Here is an 18,856-nt window from a genome sequence, read left to right on the forward strand (position 1 = left end):
TACCACTTGAGGCTATTGTGGTTCAGTCTATTCCTTGTCACTTGAAATATCACCATCTTGTGGATTTTTAAGATTCTGCCTCAACACAGTATTAAAAGCATGTTGTAATTTTGGAGCTGGAAGTGCACCTGGAGCTTTGTTCCTTGGACATTTTGTTGGCGCTAGTCAGATTTCTGGGGGCTCAGTAATTATTCGCATATGGCCATTGATGCTACTTCATTTTCTATCAGCTATTCTTTAAAGATTATTATCAAAGCCCTATAATAGATGCTTTTTGGGGGGGGGGCGGGTACTGGAGATTGAACCCAGGGTCACTTTACCTTACTAGCCCCATTACTAGCCCCTTCCAATTTGCTGAGGTTGTCCTTGAATTTGCAATCCTTCTGTTTTAGCCTCCTAATCCGCTGGGATTACAGATAATGTGCTACTGTGCCTGGCTATAATGTGGTTTTGAATGAAACTCCCAATAATAATAATAATTTTCTTGAAGCCCTGTAGTGGTAGTCATTTGTCTGCTTCATTAGAATCATTTAGGAATTTTGTTTAAAATAGTTACTTCTCATTTCTACTCAAGTGTTACCCAGGTCTCCAGATATGAGGGAATCTAGTTTTTTGTTTTGTTTTGTCTTTTTCTTGGGGATGAGACTCTCACTGTATTGATCAGACTGATTTCGTACTCTTTGAGCTTAAGTAATCCTCCTTCCTCAACCTTCTAGTAGCTGGGACTATAGGCTTTCCAGACCCAGCAGGAAATCAAGTTTATAATAAACATACCAGTTGATTGTAATATTTTAACCAAGTTTGAAAACCATTTCCTGTGAAATATATTCATGACAAAAAGCTATACTTTTAAACTTTGCTAGATGATTTACATTAATACTTTTATTGTTTACAGTGTTAAAAGGGCCGGAAAAATCTGCTCAAACCTCCTGCTGTGAACCAGCAGAACTTTTGAACAGGTAAGCTGGAAGGGGAGCTGAAAGTTGAGGGCTTAATAGGTGATGTGTGTGTGTGTGTGTGTGTGTGTGTGTGTGTGTGTGTGTGTGTGTGGTGCTGGGGATAGAACCCAGGGCACTGTGCATACTAGGCAAGTGCTCTGACAGGTGCTCTACCACAGAGTTAAATCCTTGTGCTCAAAAGTTGATTTTTGCTATATTAGGTTTCCTTATTTTTCCTGAGGTTATGATTAGTGATTAGAAATTTCTTTTGTGGTACCTCTTATATCCTTTATGAACTGTAAGAATAACATACTGTTTCTACATTGATCCTGGTGTGAATTTGCATTTTAAACTGTTAATGATTTTTTTGATAGCTGGAAACAGGAAGAGGCATGCTTTTGGGTCAGGAGTGCTGAGGGGCCGAGTTATCATGAAAGAACCCAAGAATAGTTGGCTTCATGAGGGATGTGAACCAGAAATTGGGATGTATTCAGGAACCAAGGTAGTTTAGATAGCATTTTACTCCCAGTTGTTCAGAAGTATCCTCTGTCTCTTTGTCTTGCCTTAGTTGTCTTTCTGTAGTCTGGCCTTTTATGCTTTAACAAAGAAGTGGAAGAAAATAGCTGCTTCATTCCTGGAGCCACAGATGAACCCAAGGTCTAGTGCCACTAGCCAATTGATTGTTAGCTCAGTGTCTAAATTTTAAATTCCTGGGAAGGAAGATTTGATTGATTGTACTTGGTTCAGTTTTCTGCTGGTTCTTAGGGAAGGTAGAGCAATGGCTATTCTAGGCAGATTCACCTAGAAGCTTCTAGACTTTTTTTTTTTTTTTTTGGTCACAGGATTGAACCCAGGGGTGCTTAACCACTGAGCCACATCCTCATCTCTTTTTATATTTTATTTCGAGTTGGCGTCTTGCTAAGTTGCTTAGAGCCTCACTAAGTTGTTGAGGCTGGCTTTGAACTCACCATCCTCCTGCCTCAGCCTCCTGAGCTACTGTGATTATAGGCATGCGCCACCACGTCCGGCTCCTGGATTCATTTTTTTTTTTAACAGATGTTATTGTTTTTTGCAGTACTGGGGATTGAACCCAAGGGTACTCTACTACTTGTTAAATCTCCAGCCCTTTTTATTTTTTGAAGTAGGGTCTTGCTAAATTGCCAGGCTGGCCTAAAACTTGTGGTCCTCTTGTGTCATCCTCTGAGTCACTGGGATAACAGGTGTGTGCCATTGTGCCCAGCTGTAAATGTTTTTTATTGGAATTATTTGAAGTCTTTTTTTTTGTGTTTGTAGCTTTTATATACTGGTAATATCTTTCTTAAGAAATAAGTAAAATAATAAGTAAGATTATTTAACTTTAGTTAATATTCAGATATCTAGATTTTTCAATGAAAAGCCTAGCTAGGACTATGCAAAGCCCATATCACTATAAAAGTGATTTTGAGTAATATGTCTAATGTCAGGCCATGTATGTGACTTCCTCTGATACTTTTTTTATAAGTGTATAGTTCTTAGTTGTAGGTGGACACAGTGCCTTGATTTTTATTTATTTTTATATGTTGCTGAGGATTAAACCTAGTAAGAACCTCACTCGCACTAGGTGAGCACTCTACCCTGAGCCAGCCCTGATACTTTTTTTTTTTTCATTAAGGATGCTCTTTTTTTAATAAATTGCAGCTAGCTATTTTTTTTTTTAAAGATTCTTTTCTCAAATTGTGCATTTTTCTTAAATCTAGACATTGAGTTAAGACATACTATTTCAACATACTCTGTGTAAAACTTTTATAAACTGAGTATTCCTCTCTGGAAAACATTGGCTTATGGTGAGATTCTCAGATAACATGGCATTGTAATTTTTCCTAGAATAGTTCACTTTTGCTAATTTTACTCTTTATCTTTTCACTAAGAGAGGGGGGGAAGAGAAGTGCTTACATATTGTTCGGAAACCATAGGGATAATGATAGTAATGGTAACAGGGTGATCTTTAGTAGTCAGGACGTTCTTTGGAGACAAAGCTCTGTTTATTCAAGTTCTCCTGGACCTGGAGGAAGTCTTGGGAGCTTTGTTTTCTTTAGCATAGGTCCTTTGGTTGTAGAGACTGACAAGGAATTGACAGCCATACATACCATCTTAGTACTTTCTTTTTTTCTTTTTTCTTTTTTTAAAAAATTATTTATTTATTTGTATGAGGTGCTGAGAATCGAGCCTAGTGCTTCACACATGCTAGGCAAACACTCTTCCCCTGAGCCACCATCCCAGCCCCAGTTCTTCCTCCCTTCCTTCCCTCCCTTCTTCCCTCCCTCCTTCCCTCCCTCCTTCCCTCCCTCTCTCTTTGGGATTAAACCCAGGGGCTCTTAACCACTGAGCCACATCCCTAGCCTGTTTTTTAAGAATTTGAGACAGGGTCTCGCTAAGTTGCTGAAGGTTTAGTGCTTTCTAATTAGAGAATCATGGCACAGATCTTGATGAGATAGAGATTTCCAGGGACTCTCATGATCAGTTCCTTGGGAAAGGATTCCCAAACCATGGCCATGTGTACTCTGTGTAACTGGATGTGAAGCCATCTTGCAAGACCAGTGGGTCAGAGAGCTTTAATTTGTGTTCTGGAAACTGATACTTTTCCTTTTTTTTTTTTTTTTTTGGTGCTGGGGATTGAGCTCAGAGCCTTGTGCATGCTAGGCAAGCACTCTACCAACTGAGCTACATCCTCAGCTCTCACCATTCTTAATGAGGTTTCTGATAGTATTTTATAAGAACATACGTTTGGGCTGGGGTTGTGGCTCAAGCAGTAGCGCATTCGCCTGGCATGCGTGCGGCCCAGGTTCGATCCTCAGCACCACATACCAACAAAGATGTTGTGTCTGCCGAGAACTAAAAAATAAAAAAAAAATAAAAAAAAAAAAAAGAACATACGTTTATCTCCAGTTGTAGGCTTAATATATTGCTTAATTGAATGATGTAAAGGGGTGGGAATTTGGGGACAGAGAACAGAGTAGAAGACTGGGAAAAGGAGGAAAAAGTGACTTTTCACAAAACAGGTTCTAGTAAAAAATTGCCAAGAAGTAGAAAGAAAGGTAACCAAACAGTATTAAGCCCCATATCAATAGGTGGTAAAAGGCGTGGATGTTTTTGAGCAAAAATATAGTTTTAATTTTCTGTTACTTATTTCACATAATTTTAGATAAGTTAACCTCTTACAGCCTTACCTTTCTACCTGTAAAGTATACCCCATGGTTGTCATGGGAATTAAAAAATCTAAAGTGCCCAGTACAATGCCTGGCATGTAATAAATAGGCTCTCAGAGCATGGTAGTTTTTTTTTATTTTTAAAAGTATGTTCATGCCAATTTATGCCATTATACATTTTTATGCATTACAATTTTTTTTAGAGAGAGAGAGGAGAGAGAGAGAGAGAGAGAGAGAGAGAGAGAGAGAGAGAGAGAATTTACTTATTTATTTTAGTTTTTTTTGGTGGACACAACATCTCTGTTTGTACGTGGTGCTGAGTATGAACCCGGGCCGCAGCATGCCAGGCGAGCGCGCTACCGCTTGAGCCACATCCCCAGCCCGCATGGTAGTTTTTATGATTGTTATTACTATGTGGATAGGTAAATTTTTATTGTAAAATTTTATATTTAGAAGTTTTGAATAGTTAAGTCAGTGGGTTCTGTTTGTAGATTTTTTTTTTTTTTTTTTTTTAGTTGAAGATGGACACGATGACTTTATTTATTTCTATTAGGTGCTGAGGATTGAACCCAGTGCCTCACATGTGCTAGGCAAATGCTCTACCACTGAACTATACCCCTGGCCCTTTTTGCAGATCTTTTTTAACATTTTTTTTAATACAACAGATATTTGAGTGTTTGCTTTGTACTGGGTGCTGGGCTAGCCCTAATGGTGGGGAAAACATTCTATCAGGCTTTATGAGGCTTACAGTTTAGTGGGAGAGTCACATAATCAAATTCAAAGTGTGAAGTCCTTCTGTTCTTGGAAAAAATGCAATCTAAAACCCTACATATTTCTTAAGGAAGTGTCATGTTTGGGTCTTGGTGTCCTTGTGTGATATTTTATGCTCCTTGATATGCTCTGTTTGTTTTAATTTATTAATTTATTTTTCTTGCTGTTTTTTCCCTCTTCCTCTGAGGCAGATGTAACTTTTTTCTTTGTGTGTGTGTGTGTGTGTGTGTGTGTGTGTGTGTGTGGTGCTGGAGATTGAACTTGGAGTCATGCATGGTAGGCGGGTACTCTACCCCCGAGCTTCATCTCCAACTCTCTAACTTTTTGATCTTAGGACCTGCTTTACTCCATTCTCTATTGCTATGATAGAATATCTGAAACTGTATAATTTATAATGAACAGTGAATTTATTTAGCTCCTGGTTCTAGAGTCTGGGAAGTCTGGTGCTAGCATCTGGTGTAGGCCTGCAGTCTGCATCATCCATGATGCAATGAAAGAGGAAAAGAGTGAGCAAGTAATAAGGGGCTAAACTCACAACAATAACTGACCAACTTCAAGCCTAACAACATTAATCCTATCATGACAGCAGAGCCCTTGTAACCTAATCACCTGTAATAGGCCCCACCTCTCAATACTTTTGGACTGGGATTATTTCAAAACTTTGGGAGACACATTCAAATCACAGGAGGATTCCTTAATGCTCTAAAAAGTTATCAAAGAACCCCAAAGAATTTTTTTTTTTTTAGTTACATCTGTCTGTATTTATCTTGATAAATTTAAAACAATTGATTCATTTAAGAATAATAAATTTGTAGGGTAACAAAGGCATTTTTAAATGAACAATACCTATTTTCTAAAACCTTTCTAAAAAATCAGGTGAGAAGAATGTCATTGTTTTGCCTTTGTAAATTGTTTTTATGTCTGGTTTTATATAAGGCAGCTTGGTTCACATATCTGCCTGTTATTTAGTCTGAAGACAGATCATCCTTATAAGTTTGGTATGTAGTTGAAAAAGGAGTATCTTAGCAGCTTTTTCAGATAATTGTGTATCCTTTGATATTAGGATAAAATTGGATAAGCAGTAGGTTTTTTTTTTTTGCCAGGGGCGGGGGGTGGTATCAGGAAGTGAATCCAGGGGCACTTAAACACTGAGCCACATCCCCAGCCCTTTTTAGGTTTTATTTAAAGAGAGAGTCTTGCTGAGATGCTGGGATTACAGGCATGTGCCATCGTGCTCAGCTGTAGCAGTTTTTTTAAAGGTTTGTTGGACTGTGAAATCTGAAGTATACCAGTGAATTTTTTTTTTTTGTGCTCTAATCTTAAAATTCATTAGTCTTGTATATTGAGTGCCTATTTTATATAGTGTCAGAATACTTTAATATCAATACTCATCAGAAAAGCTTTTAAATTATTAAGAATCTAAGTACTGGAAAACTGGAAAACTGAATCTCCTGGTGGTAAATAAAAGTTTTCCAGAATTCCAATTTTTTAATGTATTTTTTGCAATACTGGGAATGGAACCCAGGACCTCAAACCCAGGACCTGGAGCATGCTAGACAAGTGCACAGAGCTATACCCTAAGTCTTTTTAAAATTTTTAGACAGCGTCTCACTAAATTGCCTAGGCTGGTCTCCAACTTAACATCCTTCTCCTTCAGCCTCCTGAGTTGCTGGGATTATTGGTGTGTCTCACTGCCCTTGATGTGAATATGATTTTTGACATTGAAAATGATTTGAAACAGAGTCTGTAGGTCCACTGGCTATACTTTGTGAACGAGTGCTTTGAATAGTTCTCAGTGTTATATTTACACATTACATTGCGTTCTTAAGAATGATTTTTTTTTTTTTTTTTAGAGAGAGAGAGAGGAGAGAGAATTTTTAATATTTATTTATTTTTTTTAGTTCTCGGTGGACACAACATCTTTGGTATGTGATGCTGAGGATCGAACCTGGGCCGCATGCATGCCAGGCGAGCGTGCTACCGCTTGAGCCATATCCCCAGCCCCAAGAATGATTTAAAAATTGTTTCAAATAGGAGTAAACATATCATTGAGTGTTTAAAACATTTTTAAATTAGTTGTTTTTTTTTTTTTTTTTTTTTGGGTGCTGGGAGTTGACCAGGGCCTAGCATATACTTTAGCATGCACTCTACCACTGCTGCATCCGCAGCTGTCATGGAGGGTTTTTTAGTGCTGGCAGATTGTGATTTGTGGAAGTGGTGATCAGTTATAATTCTTTTAAAAATAACTTAATACCAGCAGTGTTTACCAGAATTACAGCTGTGATGGAACTGTCCTATTAATCTCCACTGTTGAGTACTGTAGCTATGCCATGTGTGTCTGTTGGCACTGGAGATAGGACAAATATTACCAAGGAATTGTATTTTTTTTTAAAGAGAGAGTGAGAGAGAGAGAGAATTTTTTAATATTTATTTTTTAGTTATTGGCAGACACAGCATCTTTGTTTGTATGTGGGTGGTGCTGAGGATCGAACCCGGGCCGCACGCATGCCAGGCGAGCGCACTACCGCTTGAGCCACATCCCCAGCCCCGAATTCTATTTTTTTTAAATGTAAAAGAACTTTTTATTACTGCTTAGGTTTCTTTGTTTTTATAATAGGCTTTATTTTTTAAAACTATTTTATATATATAGAAAATTGAGGAGATAGTACAAAGAATTTTCTGAAATTAACATGTTACTGTGGTACATTGTTATAGTTTACTAAACCAGTACTGATACATTGTTATTAACCAGGGTTCATCATTTATTCACATTTCCCTGGTTATACCTAGTGTACTTTTCTGTTTCAGGACCCTGTTCAGGAATACCATATTATGTCTAGTCCTGTCTCTTCAGGCACCATTTAGCTCTGATGATTTCTCTTATTTTTGATTATCTTGACAAGTTAAAGAATTACTAGTCAAGTATTTTTGTAGAATGCTTCTCGAAGAGTGATTTTTTGTTTTTTTTAGGGTTAGACTGGAATTGTGGATTTTAGAAGAAAAATCACAGAGGAAGTAAAGAGCCATTTATATCACCTCATATCAAGAGCACATACTGTCAACATGACCTGTCACCATCCATGTTGACTTTGATGGTCATTAACATTGATACTCTATCATGTTTTGTCCACTGTATTCCACCTGTGCTCTTGCAGAACTGAATTTTAAACTTTGTTTTATTTTGAGGGGGAGTCTATTCATTTTCAATAAGCTTAGCCTTTTCCCACCTATCTATCTATCTATCTATCTATCTATCTATCTATCTATCTATTTATTTATTTATATGCTAGGCCATCACTCTACCTTTGAGCAGTATTCCCAACCCAGCGTAGTCTTTATAAAAATTAACTTTTTTGAGGTATAATTTATATATGATGAAAGGCCTTCATTTTAAGTATATATGTTAAGTGTACATTTTGATAAGTTTTGACAAATATACATAGTTGTGTAACCGTCACTTCAATTAAAATAACCTCTCATCCCCCCAGGAATTTTCTCCGATTTTTTGTGTCCTTTCCCCTGCTAATAATCTATTTTCTGGAACTAGATTAGTTTTGTCTCTTCTAGAATTTTATGTAAACAGAATCATTCCGAGTCATCCAGTATGTATCTTTTCTGTGTCTGGGTTCTTTTGCCTAGTGTAATGTCTGTGATTCATCCATGTTGCTTATATTGATAGTTTGCTTTTTTTTAAATGCCAAGAGTACTCCAAGTTAAGACTATTACAGTATTTATTTATCCATATATTTGTGGGTGAATGTTTACATTGATCTTGATTTTTGGAATATTAGGTATAAAGTTGACTTTGGTTTTATAGTATGGATAATGGTTCTGAGTTGTACTAGGTTGCAGTATTTGCCACAATCTTACAAATTAGGAATTTACATTCCTTTTAGGATAAGGAAAAGTTATCCGTACATCTGTAATTTTTAAAAAGATAATCCTATAAGAATAATTTCAGATACAATGTGTGGGCCTGATATGTAGATTCTTCCTTGGATTTTTGGGTACTTTCTGGAAAAAAAATTCTTTGTTTTTAGTTCCTTGGATTAAGTGTTTAATAATAAAGTGAATAATTCAAGCCTAATTTTACTTCATAGAATTTTGTAATTAGTAAAATGTGTTAACATATTTGTTATTAAAATGTTTACATATTAATGATATGTTAATAATATTTGCTATAATAGAAGAACTCATTTATTTATTTACTTAATAGTACTGGGGATTGAACCCAGTTGTGTTCTACCACTGGGTATCTTGCCAACCTTTTTTATATTATTATTTTGAGGTAGTGTCTCCTTAGATTGCTGAGGCTGACCTTACTTGTGATTGATACTCTCACCTCCTGCCTTAGCATCCCAAGTTGCTTGGACACCTCTCCTGAGTCTTATTTTTTCATTAAAAATTTGTTTTATTTCATTAATTTTTTTTTTTTTTTTTTTTTTTAGCTGGATACAGTAGCACATGCCTTGTAATCCCAGCAACTTGGGAGGCTGAGGCAGTAGGATAGCAAGTTCAAGGTCAGCCTCAGCAACTTAGGAAAGTCCTTAGGAGCGTAGCAAGACCCTGTCTCAAAATAAAAAAAGTCCTGAGGATGTGGCTTAGTGGTAAAGCATTTTGGGTTCTATTCCCAGTACCATCCATTTTTTTTTAAACTGAATTAATATTGAAAAGAATATTTAACTTTGTGTTTATTTTGGGGCTGTATAAGTATTTCATAATAGACCAGGCATATTATTTTTATGGTAATTAAAAATATTTTGTTATAAAGTAATTCAAGAATATTATTGCGGGTTATGAAAGTGGACGAAAAAAACATTACTCTCACTAATATTTCTCTCTCTTTTTTCTTTTTCTGATACCAGGAATTGAACCCGGGGCACATAACCACTGAACCACATCCCTAGCCCTAGCCCTTTTTATTTTTTATTTTGAAAAAAGGTCTCCCTAAGTTGATTAGGGCCTCGATAAGTTTCTGAGGCTGGCTTTGACCTTTATGATCCTCCTGCCTCAGCCTCCTGAACTACTGGGATTATAGGCATGATCCATTACACCTGGCTCACTAATATATCTTGATCTTGTGTTGTCTTTGTCTTATTTTGGCATAAGTATAATAACTAATTACACTCTGTGTATAAACATTATTGTATCTGTATTCTGTTGAGTGAATGTTCTACTTTTTCTAGTGATGTGGTGTATGTGATTCTCCTTCATGTTTGGACCTTTTTTTTTCATCTTTTTACTTAGTTCTTTTCTGAAGTTTGAGAAAATGTGTTCTGAGTCCTTGTTAATGGTCTTAAAGAACTGGCAAATTGGGCTGGGGTTGTGGCTCAGTGGTATAACACTTGCCTAGGACTTGTGAGGCACTGGATTTAATCCATAGCACCACATAAAATTAAGTAAATAAATAAACAGAATAAAGGTATTAAAAAAATGACACCATGTTTAAAAATAAAAACAGATTTGAAGGTTATTTTCTCAAAGTGGTGGTATTAATTTTATGGGAAAATTTAAGTAGGGAATGAAATTATTATGTTATCAGAAAATTTGCATTTAAAATAGTGTAGTTTCATGATCACTGAATATATTTAATTGTACTATTCTATATAATTTAACCTTTTTAAAAAATAATTGAGCTGAGTGCAGTGGCATATGTCTTCAGTCTTAGTGACTCAGAAGGCTGATAGGAGGATTGCAAATTAGAGACCAGCCTCAGCAATTTAGAAGACCCTGTTTCAAAATCAAAAGCCTGGAGATATGTCTCAGTGGGTAAGCACCCTTGGGTTCAATCTCTGGCACCAAAAAAAGAAAATTGTGGATTAAAATATAGTAAATGTGCATAAATCTGAAGTATATAGTTTGATAAATTTTGGATTTTGTGTATACCTCTATTATCACCATTTTTAGATAGTGAACATTTCTAGCACCTCAAAAGGTTTCCTATTCTTTGTCAGTAGTCCCTACTCCCATGGAGAGCACTTTTCAGACATCTGTTACCAATTCTTGAACATCGCATATGGAATCATACCTGAAGTATTCCTTTGTGGCTGGTTTCCTTTGCTGAACAAAAGATGCTGGGGAGTACCTGGAAGATTCATACAATATTTTAACATTAGTTTTTTTTTTTAAAATTGCCTAGTAATATTTTACTGTATGAATATACTTCAGTTTATTTATTAATTCATTCACTTGCTTATGCCATTGAAAATCTTCTGTCTTTTGGGTAAAACTTTGAGTTCATTTTACTTGGGTATATGCCTAGCAGTGGATTATGGGGATATGGGGTGGGCATATATTTAGATTTAATAGATAATGCATGAACTCTTTTGAAGTAGGTTAAACTAAGTTGCACTGGTGAAGTTAATAATGGAGTGTTATCTTTGTCTAGATCTGGTCAAGGTAAAAATAGTACACTGCTGAAGTGGGGACAGAACTATTCATTTATTTGGCACGTGAAGGGTGCTAGGGGAATAGAAAGGTAGAGAATAGGGGCAGATTCAGGTTTTTTGGTGTTCATTCTGTTATTCTTGTTGGCAGACTGCATAATATTGGCTGGTCTCCAACTGAGGTTTTGTCTTTTTTTTCTGGGTTTTATGTGCCTAGAAAATAGAGATTTGCAATAGCGGATGATTTTGGTAAGATTTGGGAGATATTCAAAGGCGTGTATGTTTTGAATTGTTAGTGAAACACTGGTGGTAGCTAATCAGTCTATCAAGACTTCCGGGAGTCAGTATTAGGGAATACTTTCGAAGTTGAACCATTAGACACTGTGTCATATTTTGATTCTGCATCTGTTTTGTCTTCTCCTTGCTGTGTGTTCGTTAACATGAAACTTAACACATAGATCTGCAGCTCCTTCATGTTGATAGTGATTACCTGAACCTACACGTCATCTAGCTCCTCTGTTCTCTTCTTAAGGTAGATGAGAGACCAGAGTCTGTCTTCTCTTTGTTGTAAACCCAGCAATAAGATTGATTTCTTCTCTTTCTCCTTCTTTGAAAATGTACTTATAAGTACAGAGTGATAGTTGAAGTTCCAAAGAAGAGCTTAACAAAGATGAGGAAGCTAGGAAAACAATAGAAAAGCAGAGAAAAGCAAAAATAATTATGCTAATAATCAGAGATAAAGTAACCAATAGTAAGGGGTAAATTTAGCTCATAGTCTTTTCAAAGTTGACAAAAGGATCAGACTACATAACATTATCAAGTACAAGGATGCAGTTTATTGAAGAAGACAGATTTCCCGATAATTGTATAAGGATCAGATTACTTGAATTCACTTACAAGGAATTTTGAGTAATGGCCAAGGTCAGAAATAGTTGTCACATAGAAATATTCTCTCAGGTCTTTTTTTCCTTCAGTACTGGGTATTGAACTAAGGTGTACTTTACAACTGGGCCACATTCCTAGCCCTTTTAGTTTTTGAGACAGGGTGTCACTAAGTTCCTTAGGTCCTTGCTAAATTGCTGGGCTGGCCTTGAACTTGTCATACTCCTGCCTCAGCCTTGCAGGGATTAAAGGTATATGCCTTTGCCCTCAGCTGTTTCTGGTCTCTCTTTTTTTTTTTAAATTTTATTTTTTTTTAAAGAACTGAAGGAATGTATCCTTTTTTTTTTTTTTAAGAGAGAGAATTTTTTTAATATTTATTTTTTAGTTCTCGGCGGACACAACATCTTTTATTTATTTATTTATTATTGGTTGTTCACAACATTACAAAGCTCTTTTTTCAAAATTAATTAATTAATTAGTTAATTTATTTATTTTTATTGGTTGTTCAACACAACATCTTTGTTGGTATGTGGTGCTGAGGATCGAACCCGGGCCGCACGCATGCCAGGCAAGAGCGCTACCGCTTGAGCCACATCCCCAGCCCTGTTTCTGGTCTCTTTAGGCCAATTCTTTAAAATTTGTTGAGAGGCCTTTGTTTGAAGTCCTTATCTTTAAAACTAGGATATCTACAGGTGAGAAAAGACCACAGGAGGGAGATGAGAGCCTTGTCTTCTACTCTGTCATAGTTGGTTTCAGCATGAGAAAGATATGCTAAGATATCTTAAGGATAAGCTATCTAAGATAGTCTCAGAACTATGAGAATATTTTGCCTAGTTTCTCTCAGAGGCATTTTCCGTCCTTTTCTGACTCTTCCTTAAAGGTGTGAGTGATTTTTGTCTTTCAAAGGAACTAGGACAAGTTCTCCCAGAATCCTTGGGGCCTGCTAATTCCTATATACCTTGTTTCCTGTCTCTGCCTGTCATTGTCTGGAATGATAGTCTTTCTGGTTATTCATCTTTTGTTGTTGTCTTACCCTCATACCACAGTTTTTTCTCTTCATCTAGCCTTTTTTAAGACTTTACATTGACTTCTCTGAAATGTCATTTTTTGTTGAACAGCTACATTGTAGTAAGCTATTCATGAGATATTTTCAGGCCTTTCTTTCTTTTTTTTTTTTTTAAGAGAGAATTAGGGGGAGAGAGAGAGAATTTTAATATTTATTTTTTAGTTATCGGCGGACACAACATCTTTGTTTTGTATGTGGTGCTGAGGATTGAACCCGGGCCGCACGCATGCCAGGCGAGTGTGCCACCGCTTGAGCCACATCCCCAGCCCCTCAGGCCTTCTTAAGCTCATCTTCCCCTGGTAATTTTGCCTTTTGCCCTCTGAGATTTTCTGTAGATTTTCCTATGGACAGGTGCTTCATTTTTATTCCTAGTATACCTTTTTGACATTATCAGGATCTCACATACGTCAACTTCTGTTTTTACTTTCTTCCCCTTGATTCCTAAGTCAGAATTTTGCTATCCTCTTTGCTTTTTTTTTTTTCCTTTTTGGTTCCAGGAATTGAACTCAGGAGCACTCAGCCACTGAGCCACATCTCCAGCCCTATTTTTTATTTTATTTAGGGACAGGGTCTCACTGAGTTGCTTAGCTCCTCGCTGTTACTGAGCCTGGCTTTGAACTCATGATCCTCCTGCCTCAGCCTCTCAAGCTTCTGCTTTGCTCTTTTATTCTTCTTACTGTGCTGACAAAACCTTAACCCATGTTTAGTTTTGTTAGCCCTCTCTGTCCTATACCTAGGCTGCTAAGTTGGAGAGAGAAGCCTACCACCTTGCAAGTAGGTGCTCTATCTTGACTGGGATCTCCTTGAGGATCCTAGATTGGATTCTGATACAGAGCAAGAACATGGTTGGGAAAACTGGTGAAATCTTAATAAACAAAACAAAACAAAACAAACCTCTGGAGTTTATATAGTGATGTACCAATGTTGGTCTCTTTAGTTTTGATGAATGGGTGGTGTCCCCCTGCCCTGCTTTGGGATAATGGGATTGACCCAGGGTGCTTTACCACTGAACTACATCCTCTGTTCTTTTTGTTTTTTGAGACAGGGCCTAATTGTTTAGGGCCTCACTGGGTTGCTGAAACTTATTTCAAACTTACAGTTCTCCTGCCTTAGCCTCTTGAGTTGCTGGGATTACATACAAGGGTCTGGCTTGTACTATGGTTCTTTAAGTATGAACATTAGGGGAAATTGAGGGAACTCTATATTGTTTTTGTTATTATTATTTTTTAAAATAAACTAAGCATCCTTAAATTCAACAACAACAACAACAACAAAAAAACCCCACACTCTTGTAGGGAAACGGTTATCTTCTTCATTCAAACCCTTTTATGCTGTCATCTTCTCTGTCATTCACTTCTCTAGAAAAATTCAGGCCATCAAATGTGATTCTCTTCCCACCAAAAACCACCCATGAAAATAACTCTGGAGGCAATCGTGTCATTTAGATCTACTTTCTTTTATCACAATTGAATAGGAGTAAAGGTTTTTTGTTTTTTGTTGTTGTTTTTCCCTATTTATTCTCTGAAATCTTCATCTTTTGTGCCTTCTCAAATACTATATATATATATATATATATATATATACACACACATATATATATATATTTGTTTTGCTAACTTGTTTCTTTATCTTTTGATTCTACTAGTTCTTTTTTAAGGTATGGAAAATTTTCTTTCTACTCTTTCTCTTCACTCTTTTACAGCTAAGATTCCTCCTCCCCCCACTGCCTCTCTGTACTGGAGATTGAACCTAGGGGTGCTGTATCACTGAGCCACATCCTTTTGCCCTTTCTATTTTTTATTCTGAGTTGCCAAGGCCTGCTTTGAATTTCTTGCCTCAGTTTCCCAAATTGCTGGAATTGTGTATGGCACTGTGTCCAGCTTACAGCTAAAATGTTTGAAAGAGTTGACTACATTTGTGATCTTTCCTTCCTCACCCAGCCTACTCACCCCACTACAGTCTGACTTTACCCCCTTACCCCACCTCTTACAACTATTCTTAAAAGTCACAAGTGTCCCCTTTTGAAGAATGAAGACTTTTCAGTCTTTTTTGATTTAGAAATTTTAAAATTTGAATGTTTCTGTGTTCAGTGCTAGGCAAATGCTCTGCCACTCATCCCAACAGTCCCTCTCACAGAGGTACTTATGTTTTTTTTAATGCATTCTTCCACAAAAATTTTTGTTGTGTATTTAGGAACATGAACATACATGCTTTTCAGAAAAAAAATCTATTTTAATATGTTTTCAGGTTAAAAATGATCTGTTAGATTAGTCTTCTATTTAGGAAGTTCCTAGTTGTAAAATGATAAATTGGTCCTTATTTAACTGTCTTAAAATGCCAAACATAAGAGTTAAAGCTCACTGTTCATATGATGACACAATACATACAGTTAAGTAAACATCAATATAAATTGTCAGCCTAGACATGCTCAAGAAAAGTTCCAGGCCTGGCTCCCCGTTGTTGCAGACCTCTGCAGTCCTAGATCCTATAGTTTGTTGTTTTAGGTAAGCTGTTATAGAAGTGAATTGTTTGTATTGCTTGGACTCAGTTTCTGCTCTTCTGGTTCTTAGACTTCATTTCCTGTTCCTTCTGTCACTTTCACTAAAGCCTTTCATGGCTCTTTTCCCTTGGCCTTGAGTTGGTTTTCCTCTGGAGAGCTCTTGTTCCTTGAGTGCAATGCCCCTGTGTCCTCAGGGCTCAGCAGATACTGGCACTTGGTAGGTATTTAATGAATTTTGTATACCAATGTCATTTTGCAATATAAATATCTTTCTTGTTTTAGCTTTTTGAAGTTTTATTCTTTAAGATGTATTAGTCCATTCAAAGGAACAGTGACCAGTTGGGCATATTTTCATACTCAAGGAAGGAAGTAAAGAAGCACCAGACTTCTTATTTTTGAAAACTGACTTGTTTGCATGTAATTTGTTCACATGTGTTTTTTCAGCAAACTTTTGAACACTAAAGTTGTCTTAATATTAATAGTCCATCTACCTTGCCTTTTTTTTTTTTTTGGTGGCATTGAGAATTAAGCTTGGATCTCACACAGATGGGGCACTAAGCTTTACATCTCCATCCCCAATTCCCTTTAAACCTTTAGTATAGAGTATATTCATGTAATCTGGGTCTGAACTTTAACTTTTTTTTTTTTTTTTTTTTAAGTGACACCGGGTTAAATGCAGAGACATTCTACCACTGAGCTACATCTCCAACGCTTTTGATCTTCAGACAGGGTATTGCTAAGTTGAGGCTGGCCTCAAATTTGGGATCTTCCTCAGTCTCTGGAGTAGCTGGGATTACAGCTTGCTCCGCTGTGTTCTATTTAGCATATATTTTAATGGTTACTGTATGTAACTACTGTTATCATTCTGAATGAATCAAAACACTAGTATAGTATGGAGTTCCTATCTTTTAAAGAAATCTTAAAACCTAGCAGTTTGTTAAATGAAAAGTTAAATAAAAATAGCAGTATGAGGCTGAGAAGTATAGCTCAGGATTGCCTTGTATGTGTGAAGTCCTGGGTTTCATCTCCAGTACTCCCCTTCCCCCAAAAAAATTCCACCACGAGAATAACAAATATGAAACTTAAAATACTGTATTAAATGAACAGTGTGTATTATGTTGAATTCACTGTTGTGACCTTTGAATGATTTTCTCCAAAGAAATCATAACTTGTGTATTATTTTGAGTAAACCATGAATTTTGGAAATCTTTCCAATAGTGAAAGCATAAGTATAAAAGATTGTTTATTATAGCATTGTTAGTAAAGGCAAGAAATTGAAAATTATCAATTTCTGTGGAACTTCATATAGCTTTCAAAATACATGGCTTAATTCTGTATCTGTTTACTGAGAGAAATGCATGCTTCTGAAAAAAGTAGGTGGTTTGATTCTAGTTTTGTATAAGCAGATGGTTAATTGCCCTACCACATATATGTGAATGCATGTTTGAATGTGAATAGAAACATGGAGGGACACTTTCTAGGCTGTTAACATAGTGATTATTAACTTTTTGGAGGTTAATATGTGTTGTGTTGTAGGTATAGTGTTAAAGTTACAGTGAGAACAGTATATCTGGGGTACCTTCAGTAGAAATCTGGAGTCAGTGAAGTTGAGTTTAAGTTAGAAATTTAAGTCAAAAGTTTGAACTGGTGGCACATGCCTGTAATCCCAGTGCCTCGGGAGGCTGAGACAGGAGAATCGTGAGTTCAAAGCTAGCCTCAGCAATGGTGAGGTGCTAAGCAACTCAGACCCTATCTCTAAATAAAATACAAAATAGGGCTGGGGATATGGCTCAGTGGTTGAGTGCCCCTCAGTTCAATTCCTGGTATCAAAAAAGAAAAAAGGAAAAAAAATTTTGAATTGGGTATCTAACCATATGCTTTTCTCTTTCTTGTATTCTTTTGTACATTTTGTATATGATGTTTGGATCTTGTCCCTTGTGTTAGTCCCATCTTGATTCTGCTTTGGGGTAACCTCATTGAATTTTTTATTGTAACTTTCTGGATTCATTTCCAAATATGTGTGTCTCCTTATCCTAACTCAACTCCAGAGTTCAAGGTCTTTTGGACGTCTTGTCAGGCACTTCACATTTATTTTTTTCCAAAACCATACTCAAAGTCCTTCCCCTCCAAATTAGTTTCTATTTTCTGCTGCTGCTTAGGCTTTTTAATATAGATATGAAAAGTTCCTCACCCCAAGTATTAAATCTTACATATTCTATTCTGTTTCTGAATCCTGTTTTAGACTTTTCTTTTCCAGAGGGAGCAGTACTTTTTCTACTTTGGGAAATATTTTATGGAGTAGGTAGTTTGAATGGATTCTTGATTTTGCAACTATTCTGAGGGAGGGTGGGTTGATTTCTGTGGGAAGGGAATGGCATGAGTACAATTAAACAAGTTAAATGGAGTGGATAATAGGAAGTTTTTTTCTGACTTTTAGATGAGTGGTTAAATAGTAATGGATTGAGTTGGGTGGGCTAGAGTCATCAGATAATAGGAACCTGAAATACTAGGAGTTTTGATCATATGTTGTATGTATGTGTATATTTTTTGGTATTGGGTATTGAACCCAGGAGGCTTTACAACTGGCCACATCCCCAGCCCTTTTAATTTTTAATTTTTTATTTTGAGACAGAATCTCACCACATTCAGCCCTACCTTAGGTCTTTAAAAACACACTATGAAAGGACAGGGTAAGGACGAAGAGCTTGAGAAGAAGATTTACATTAAACAGGGATGAGAAAAGGGGAGGGGAGGGGAGGGGAGGGGAGGGGAGGGGGGATAGTAGAGAATAGGACAGACAGCAGAATACATCAGACACTAGAAAGGCAATATGTCAATCAATGGAAGGGTAACTGATGTGATACAGCAATTTGTATGGGGGGTAAAGTTGGGAGTTCATAACCCACTTGAATCAAACTGTGAAAGATGATGTATTAAGAACTGTGTAATGTTTTGAACGACCAACAATAAAGTTAAAATAAAAAAAAAAAAAACACACTATGAAGCCAGGTGTGGTAGCACACACCTGTAATCTCAGCAGCTGAGAGGCTGAGGTGGGAAGATTCCAAGTTGAAAGCCAGTCTCAGTAACTTAGAGAGACCCTGTCTCAAAACATAAAAAGGGCTGAT

At 36.6% G+C, this 18,856-nt stretch overlaps 1 protein-coding gene across 7 annotated transcripts in view; it reads left to right on the top strand.

The window, feature by feature from the left end:
- The window catches only part of Gigyf2 (GRB10 interacting GYF protein 2), a 129,484-nt gene that overhangs the window by 4,606 nt on the left and 106,022 nt on the right, over positions 1-18,856 (top strand). For 6 of the 7 annotated variants that reach the window (XM_078018244.1, XM_013359165.4, XM_021727065.3 and 3 more), the window contains one exon: positions 896-959. The exons of the other annotated variant lie outside the window; for it this stretch is intronic. The gene's annotated coding sequence lies outside the window, so the exon portion shown is untranslated. The remainder of the gene's footprint in view (positions 1-895; positions 960-18,856) is intronic. 7 annotated transcript variants of the gene reach the window in all.

Source organism: Ictidomys tridecemlineatus, chromosome 7, assembly GCF_052094955.1.
Source record: "Ictidomys tridecemlineatus isolate mIctTri1 chromosome 7, mIctTri1.hap1, whole genome shotgun sequence".
Lineage (NCBI taxonomy): Eukaryota > Metazoa > Chordata > Mammalia > Rodentia > Sciuridae > Ictidomys > Ictidomys tridecemlineatus.